The sequence below is a fragment of the Telopea speciosissima genome, chromosome 5, assembly GCF_018873765.1.
Source record: "Telopea speciosissima isolate NSW1024214 ecotype Mountain lineage chromosome 5, Tspe_v1, whole genome shotgun sequence".
NCBI classification, from domain to species: domain Eukaryota; kingdom Viridiplantae; phylum Streptophyta; class Magnoliopsida; order Proteales; family Proteaceae; genus Telopea; species Telopea speciosissima.
The window spans coordinates 14408218-14417213 of NC_057920.1; the positions used below are offsets into that span (position 1 = coordinate 14408218).

At 40.1% G+C, this 8996-nt stretch overlaps 1 long non-coding RNA gene across 1 annotated transcript; it reads left to right on the plus strand.

Moving 5' to 3' along the window:
- The first annotated feature begins 6585 nt into the window (after positions 1 to 6585).
- Positions 6586 to 8588, plus strand: LOC122662095. Its single transcript, XR_006332972.1, has 2 exons — positions 6586 to 6705; positions 8044 to 8588. It is a non-coding gene; the product is annotated as an uncharacterized LOC122662095 (long non-coding RNA).
- The last annotated feature ends 408 nt before the right edge of the window (positions 8589 to 8996 follow it).

Below are 8996 nucleotides of genomic sequence, written 5' to 3' on the forward strand. Positions count from 1 at the left end.
ATGTCCCTTTTAGTAGTAATCACAATCCGACCATGGCAATAGATTCTGGATCAAGGAATTGAAGCCTGCATTACTTTAAATTCACTTGTGGTTGGCTTCAATGATTTGGACACTGCAGAGAAGATGGTTCAAGCAGTGAGAGAAGGTCGGATGGATCTCTGCAGAGTCCTAAGGGCCTTAGACGATGATCAATCGATCCAGACTGATGCTGTTGAGGTGTTTGTGAAATTGCTCCATCCTTGTCTGCACCCACCCAACAAATACACTTACCCATTTGCAATCAAGGCAGCGCCAGAGCTCTCGGCTTTGTGCGAGGGAAGAGTGCTTTATGGCACCGTCATTATATCCTCTTGGGGTTCTGATATTTTCATCCTGAATTCTCTCATTCATTTCTATGCTGCGTGCGGGGAATTGGATAAAGCTTTTAAGGTGTTCATGAAAACTCCCAATAGGGATGTGGTTTCTTGGAAATCTAGGATTACTGCTTATGTACAGGCAAGAAAGAAACAGCGGTGCTCTCCGGTTGCGTAGACGAGTCCTCTGGCATTTTCTTGGGTCCTAGAGTCTTCGATCTTCTTCTCAAGTCTTCTAGGTCAGCACCTACCTATCGACATGGGCCACCATGGCCTTACAACTTCTGATTTTGCTGGGGAAAGATTGTTTACTCGACTATTCGAGAGTGAAAGGATTGTTTATTCGGCAAGTCCGTACCCATCTCAAGGAAGTAACGATAGAGGAAAAATGGTTTTCTTCGAGGAGGGGAAATCGGAGCGTTTTGAGTTGGAGGATTTGCTTGGAGCTTCTGTAGAAATGCTGGGGAAAGATGGGCCAGGGAGAGATGAGGACTGGAACCCTCGACCCCCACCGGAACCACCACCGTCTTCTCCTGCAACACCTTTTCAATGCGAATTCTGCTTTGAACCCAGCGAGAAAGATGGGGGCCACCATGGAGCTCTTTTCCTGTCCTTGTTTATTCGAAGAACTCTTCCAACGGAGAGCCTTGCCAATGATTTTGAAGAGGAAATGAATAAGCCATATGAGGTGGATAACCAAACTCCAGCCGAAGAGATGGGTGTACAGCTGAAGACACCGCAAACACAGGCGTTGGCTAGAGAAAGGAGAGAGTGGGATCCTGGCGACCGAGACCTCAAGAACCGGCAACGTCGACCAACACCGGAGCCGCCACCTCATTCGAGCTTCTACAGGAGCAGGAATACTGGTTCCTTTGCTGCGAGAATTTTGTTTTGTAGCTCAACAAGTCCACAGCAACTTGGATTCGGGAAACCAAACCGCTGCAACTTGGAGCAACGAAGCCTTGGAATTCCTTCAAATTGGCACAGCTGTACAGCCAAAAAAAAACACAGCAACCGGAGAAAAGTAAGTGAGAAATGTAAGAGAGAGGAAAGTAATAGGGAATATAAAAAAAAATTTAAATAAAACAAAAAAATAAAAAAAAAGAAAGAAGAAGGAACGTGTGGCCGTATTGCCCTTGCCACGTGTTTGTTATTGCTGGTGTTTTAAACCAGCCTTGCATCAGTTTTATAAGCCGATGGCAGAGGACTGAGTTGGGTCTGGACTCATGCATGCTCATAGATTGGTTGAAGATGGCGCGATTTTTTTGGTGTCGATCCAGCTTTGTTTGGGCGGCTCTTCTTGGCTATGGGTTGTTTGGTCTTAGGGAAGCATGTTTGTGGTGCACCAGTTCTATGCAGCTGAACCTTGAGGACAAGGTTCTTGTGAAGCGGATGGCAATGATAAGATCATAGGCTTTAGGATATTCCCTTAGTTGTTAAGGGTAAATGGGTAATTAGAATTCAAAGATAGATGGGTAAATTTAGGTAGGGCTTTATATAATGTAAAGGGATCGATTGTTAAAGGGCATGAATGAATATATGAAATCTCTTTCCTGTCTATCTTCTTCCCCTGTTTCTAAGAGGCTGCCCCCTTGAAGTGGCACTATTCCCTTCCGTTACAACCATTTTCATAGCCAGTCAATACTTGTTCGTATCAGCGCAGCTGTGCCTAGACACATGGGGCGGGATGGCTGCGTCAATTCGATCATTTAGGGGGAACGACCAGTCATTTCGCCCACCCTATATATCTGGGCGCATGCTGCGCCCTCAATGCAAAGAACATTTTCCTTTTTAATGAAAATACATATCAATAAAATATGTATAATACGAATAATGCATATAGTCATGGAATTCAATTCATTCAAACTATAAAAGGTTACATCAATTTTTTACGTCGGAAACTCATTCAAGGTGGAAAGGAAAATCATGAGACCCAATCCATATAAATCTTCCACTAGAAAAAAATAATGGGATTATAATCATCTTTAGTCAAACTATAAGCTATCAAGCATCAAGAGAAATAACTCACTCTTAGATATTAGAATAATAACTTATCACAATGATAGGTGAATTTGCACAAAATGCAATACTCACACTTTAATACTAACGATGATAAATATGGGGAAAACTATCACCTTTCCTTCTCCCCTAGAGGCCTAGACAAGAAAAGCACCAACACGCTACAACCACATACGAGAAACTCAAGAGAGTACCTTATACCATAGTTTCTGACTTGACTCGTCTTTGAGAAAAACCTGAGGACTCAGTCTTGTCAAACCCAGTTAAGGCGAGTCACGTTTTTTCTTATTTTTACTGCAATAAGTATGTATAAATTAGTAAAAAATCAGAAAAATACAAAAATATAGGAAAAACAAAAAATAAATCAAGGAAACACATATCATTGCATTTAGAGTTTATACCATTGAACAAGAGAAGAGAGACGAGGAGTTAGTTGAGGGTTTCTTACTATTTTAGAATAGAGATTTGCTGTTTTACTCAACTCAGTTACTAAGTGATTGGCTTTACGATTTTTTTAGGAACAACTAATCTCGCCAAGTCTGTTATAACTCAGGTAAAAATACTGAGTCTTATTTGACTCGGACAATTTATGGCCGAATCTCATCATTTTTTTACTTTGACCTAGTCTACGGGCCTGCATGATAACACTTCTGTTTCTCTATTTCTCTATTTTTTTTTATCCTGGGAACCCAAAAAAGAAAAAGATAAATCCGTTTGTTAACACTAGTTCATTTTTTTGTTCCTGGGAATGAACCGAGAAAAAAAAGTTACTAAGAAATAGAAAAAAAAGAAACTCCAATTTGAAGCTTCACTATCCTAGGAAATAAAAGAAAGAAATAAGGGGGGAGTTGCTCTTTAATGAGCACATGCTTAATTTGATGGGTAAAGTAGTAATTTCATGTTTAAAATAAAACACCACCACCACTACCATTGACGCTGCCACCACTTCCACCCTCCACCATTGCCAACACCACCGCCACTACTACCTCCACCTCCGCCACCGCACCTCTGCTACCACCACCACTGCCATCTCTACCACCTCCACCATTGCCATCTCTACCACCTCCGCCACTGCCACCACCTCCACCACTACTGCCTCCTTGACCACCACCACCTCCACCTCCACCACTACCTCCACCCTCCACCTCCACCCACCTCCACCACCTCTACCACCACCCACCACCTCCACCTCCACCCCCCCGCCACCACCTCCACCACTACCTCCACCACTGCCACCACCTTCACCACCACTGCCACAACCATCACCTTGGCCACCGCCTCCACCACCACCTCCACCAACACCGCCATCACATCAACCTCCATCAAAATTTTGAGTATTTATTGGCATTTTTAAAATTTTATAGAAATTCTAGAAACAAAAATGATTGTGCATAACAAACGTGTTTCTGTTCTTTTCTGACCAAGAAATAGAAATTATTATGCATTACCAAACATATTTTTTTGCCCAATATGGCCCAATAACAGAAGTACAAAAAGGCATTTATGGATTAGAATCATATCCTCGAAACAAAAGTGTTATCATGCAGGCCCTACACGATTCTTGACCAAGTTTTCCAAAATTTTGACTCGACTCGGGTGACTCGCCTAGTCGAAACCCAGTTTTGCTAAGTAAGCCCTTAAACAAAATGGTCATATGAAATGGTTTTTTTTTGTGACAAAAATATGTTTTCATCATAATTGACTACCTATCGTGATGGTAAGAGAGTGAGCAGTTGTCCATAACCATAAATATTATTTGAGCTTTTTATGATGGTATTTAATTTCTGTCATATATAATTAATTTATTTGCGATGACTTTTTATGTCTACCTTTAACTTCTGTCCTGAGTGAATTGATATACTTAGCACACAGGAAAACATTTTCCCTTTGTATCGAGCCTATAGTGGCAATGTTTAATTTCTATCGTAAATGATTTCTTTATTCAATTATATATGATGTTTTTTTATTTCCATCTTACATAATTGAAATCTTTACAATGTTTATATTTCCATTTTTGAGAACCATCATCGTCAGAATCGACTCGATTAGACCGAATCGAGGGTATGAGTCTTAATGATAAAGAGTTGCCACCTAAATTGGGGTCTAGGACCTATAAATAATTAAAAAACTAATAACTCCACTTTGAACTGGTTCAACTCAGAGGTTGAGTTCGTGTCAAATTGTGGTTTGATGAAGGTATTAGGCACCTTGGTCTACCCAAGTAAACCAGACTACAACCCTAGGTATAGTAAACAAGTATAGATAAAAAATATCAATATAAAATTAAAGGGAGAGCGAAGAAGGATATACCTCTACCTAGCTGTGTTGCATGATTAGTATACATAATGTAAAGGAAAATATGCAAAACCCTAGGAACTAGACAATATAACAATCATCAACAACGGTTACTATCCTGTTGGGAATTATGAAAATGATATTACTCATGTGAACATGGCAATAAAATGAACTAAACATGAAAGTTAAACTTAACATCTATGTTGAAGGATATCTAACATGACAAACAAAGAAATAACATGAAAAAATGAGGGAGAGTTTTCTATCTGAGAGTGTGGCTCCTGCACTAGTGCGGGGACCAATGAGAGCGCACGTGAAAACATCAACATGGGTGTGATTTCTATTTTCATGGGGGTAGGAGGATCATTTCGAGGGGGACTGAGTCTGGGCACAAGAGCTACACTCTCAACAATCATTTCCCCAACAAATAGATATAATACCTAAGGCTATATTTGGAAGTCAAGAAAAAATAAATAAAAAAGTTTGAATTTGAGGAGAGATAGAAACATAAATCAATCATTTCATCACCATGATTATTGTCTCATTATGTTTTTTCTTCTTTTTTTTTCTGAGCATCCAAACATAGCCTAAAGAAATTCATGGACATGCTAAAAAGATGAAAGTACCCTTAAGCATGAATTAGCCTAGGAAAATATCCTATATGGAAAGAAAACAAATAAAAGAATTTTAAGAGCCATTTTTTTATTATGGCAAAAAAACAATTTTTTTTCTCATTTATGGCTTTAATGCGTTCAACGTTAATGAGCATGTGTTTTTATTGCAAAAAATCAGGTGTAAGGAGGTAATTTCAATTCGCTCTTATAAATGGGAAAATTACATGATTAGCTATTTTTGGATTTTCATTTACAAAACTATCCACCTTAGATTTGAGTTAACAAAAATAGATAAAAACAAGTTAAGGTTTACAAAATTGAACAAAATAGTGTCTCTCCCTCACACACTTATTTTTTTAGACATTTTTACCCTATCATTGTCTTCTCGCCTAGGCATCCTCTGTTCCCTGCAACCCTACCCTTGTCCCAGCCACCGCCATTCTCTGCTACCCCAAGTAAAGGAGGAAAAAAAAAGAGATTTTCAGAAGGGAACTGCTGAGGAAGGAAGGAGAGTCACTGTTTTGCTTAGGTATGTAAAACTAAATTTGTTTTTGTCAACTCAATTCCCTGTTTGCGACCTAACACTTCCCGACGGAGTCGCAGGGCAAACTGCACACTTCCATGTTTCCATCGGAGTTCACCTGCCACAACCAGCCCATCTTACTTTCCTCTTAACACATGCCTGGAAGTCAAGGAATGTAGCTTCAAGAGACTCATGGAGAATTTCAAAAGATCCTCCGAAACCTGATAAGTAATGGCCCTTGGTTTCTTCTTCTTCTTCTTCTTCTTTTGTAACACCTGTTGTAGTGTCAAAAAACATCAATCTATACCTATGTTTTAGAAATCACTGGGTCAACTTTGGTGATGACTCAGTTCACCAAGGAAGAGGGGCCTGAATGTCTGGTTGTTTCTTATATACCTGGTACACAGTGGCTATATTTGTTCATTTTGAGAGACAGAAATGATGCTTGGGTGAATCACATGCTGAAACATGGATACTAACAGGGCTCAGTTAACTTACAATGTCATGATTTCTGTGAGATGGGTCAGTTTGATTCTGAGAATGTTAGATGAGATGGAGAGGAGAAGGACGGAGCCAGATTTGATTTCTTTTAAAAGCATTCTATGAAGGTAATAGGTTTTCTGATGGAGAGAGATTTGGGTTAAAACGGAGAACACCAATTGCGCTCCTGATAATAGTTCTACTGTGATGTTAAGAGGGGCTTTTGTGGGAGGGGGAGGGGGAGAACGTTGGACGCGGTTGAGCTAGTTAGGTATCAGTGTACAACAGTGGGCAGCTATAGGGACGGAAGGACTGCCTTCTGCTTCTTTGAATGAAGAGAGGGGTCTTGTGCTCTAGAAGTCAATGAACAAGCCAATAGTGGAAATGACTGTGAACTCAGATTTGATTCCTGGATTAAGAAGTAAGTTCGATGTGCTACTCCATTCCTTTAGCTTAAACCTTGCTACCATTGCTTTATGACTGGACCCTCCCTGCAACGAATAATTTTTTGGAAATTTTTGTAACAAATTCATTTGATGCACCTCTAGAGACTAGAGTATTGGGCTTGCTTTTATAACTCAAACTGGATGTTGCAGAACCTCAATTGTCTCGGGGTAATCTCTGAAATTTTTTTCTTATATGCCATGGGTTCAGAATTAGGATGTGGACTCTTGTTTTAGAATGGACTAACCTTATATTGTAGAGTTTCTGTCTAATGCATTGATATGGGACCTTTTCTTCTCAATTCCCTTTTCTCCGTACTGAGAAAATTCAGGTCTTGATGTTGATTGAGAATTTTGACCTATAAGACTTCAATTTTTCTGTCATTATGAAATTGCTCTGATCAACAATAAGGGTTGCTCCATTATGACCAAGAGGTCACTGGTTTGAGTCTTTGGAAACAGCCTCTCCGTGAAGCGGGGGTAAGGCTGCGTACATTATGACCCTCCCCAGACCCTGCAGTGGCGGGAGCCTCGTGCACTGGGTATGCCCTATGAAATTGCACTGATACCAAATTGGTGGAGGGCTGACAAGGAAGAGGGAAATCTGAGAAGAAATAGTTACAGGGGAAGGAGAAGGGATCTCATGCACAAACTCACACACAGTTGAGCACCAACAATTTCTGATATCACTATTCAATCTCTGTTCTATGCTGGTTACAATGCAAGCATTTAAAGAGAAAAAATCAAAGACTCCTATTCCAACTATAAAACTGACATAACAACTTGCAGTTCAAACTCTTACGTATTCAACCTAATACAAATAAAAGACATCTAAATAACTAATATACTACTTCCAACCCTTAGTGGATCAAAAACCCAAGTTGGACCTGTTCCGTCTGAGCTTGGGTCTCCAAAGCCCACCATGCTGGTCCAACCGGTCAAGTGATACTGCATCACCCCTGTCTTGTGGTTCTGCATTCATGTGTCTAACTATTTTCTTCCTTAGATGTGCAATCCATTTTGGAGAAACTAGTATCACAAACCGTTTGTTGTTAGGTTATTCAGTATAGATTTTTGTGAATGCAATGTGTTCATTGGCTTTGGTGTTGGTTTTCATAAACTCCCTCAGATGAGAATATGTAATATGATTGAGTCCAGGTCAAATGCTAGCTTTCCATTGATCTAAAGTCATAGACATATTAATGAAATATACATCTTGTTTATGGCGTTTCTAATTGTATCAGGCATTAGCTTTCTGTTGATCTGTTGTGAGAACTCATATTAACCAATTACTTGCAATTTTCTTCCACCTAGAGGTCATGTCTTCTGGCCGAAGCAGACAAACCAAGTAAAGAAAGTGGAAGATGAATCAATGGATACAAGAAAAAACATGGGGTTCAAAAATGACTGCTTAGAAGTTGTTCCATGGGTTCCAACTCAACTTCTGCAAACTCCGGAACAGCAAGGATGTCAGAAACAGCAGTTTCAGAACAAATGGAGGCTGAAGAAATAGACTCGGTGATGATGGAGATCGAAGATGACAATGTACAGGTCACCAGAGGTCAAGCAAAGGAAATAGGTGGGATTGAGGGGGGAGGTGAAACCTGGCAGCAACAGTATTGTCTCACTCCACAGCTCCCTCAGAACGCATCTACACCCATCATGTGGTCTTGCTAACAGACTCGTCTCTAGTGAGCCTGTGATGCCTGGGGAGAGATTGGACGAGAAGAGTATTTTGGTGAGATGGGTTCCTCCCTTACTGGTGTCAAATAACTTTGGGAAGCTTTTTGTACAAGAAATGTAGGTAGTATGAATTCTGAATGCTTTCTGGAATTGACAACTCTTGAGATGTTCTCAGCTCTTTTGGATTTTAGTTTTGTAATAGTTATTATTTCCCTTAAATAAATCCCCACAATATGGATTCTGTATCCTCTAAAATCTAGATTGTCCATTTCTAATGTAGTGCTAACAATTGACTCTTTCGGCAACCGGCCGCGTCTTCCATTGACGAAGCAGCGGAAAGGAAAGCTGTTTGAACTGTGGCACTATAGTCGTGATAGTACTATGTATTACAAAATATATAGGAAACGACCGGTTGGCCGATAACTTAGACCATTGCTGCGGGATGTGGATTGATGAGAAAGTACGGATCCCAATTGCTCTGTCACTGTAGGCCCCTGACTTCATTACTTGGATATGGGTTATCCATTTTGCTTTAGCCTATGAAAGGGTAAAAAAGAAAAATCTGTCATGGTTCCGTTGTGTGGTC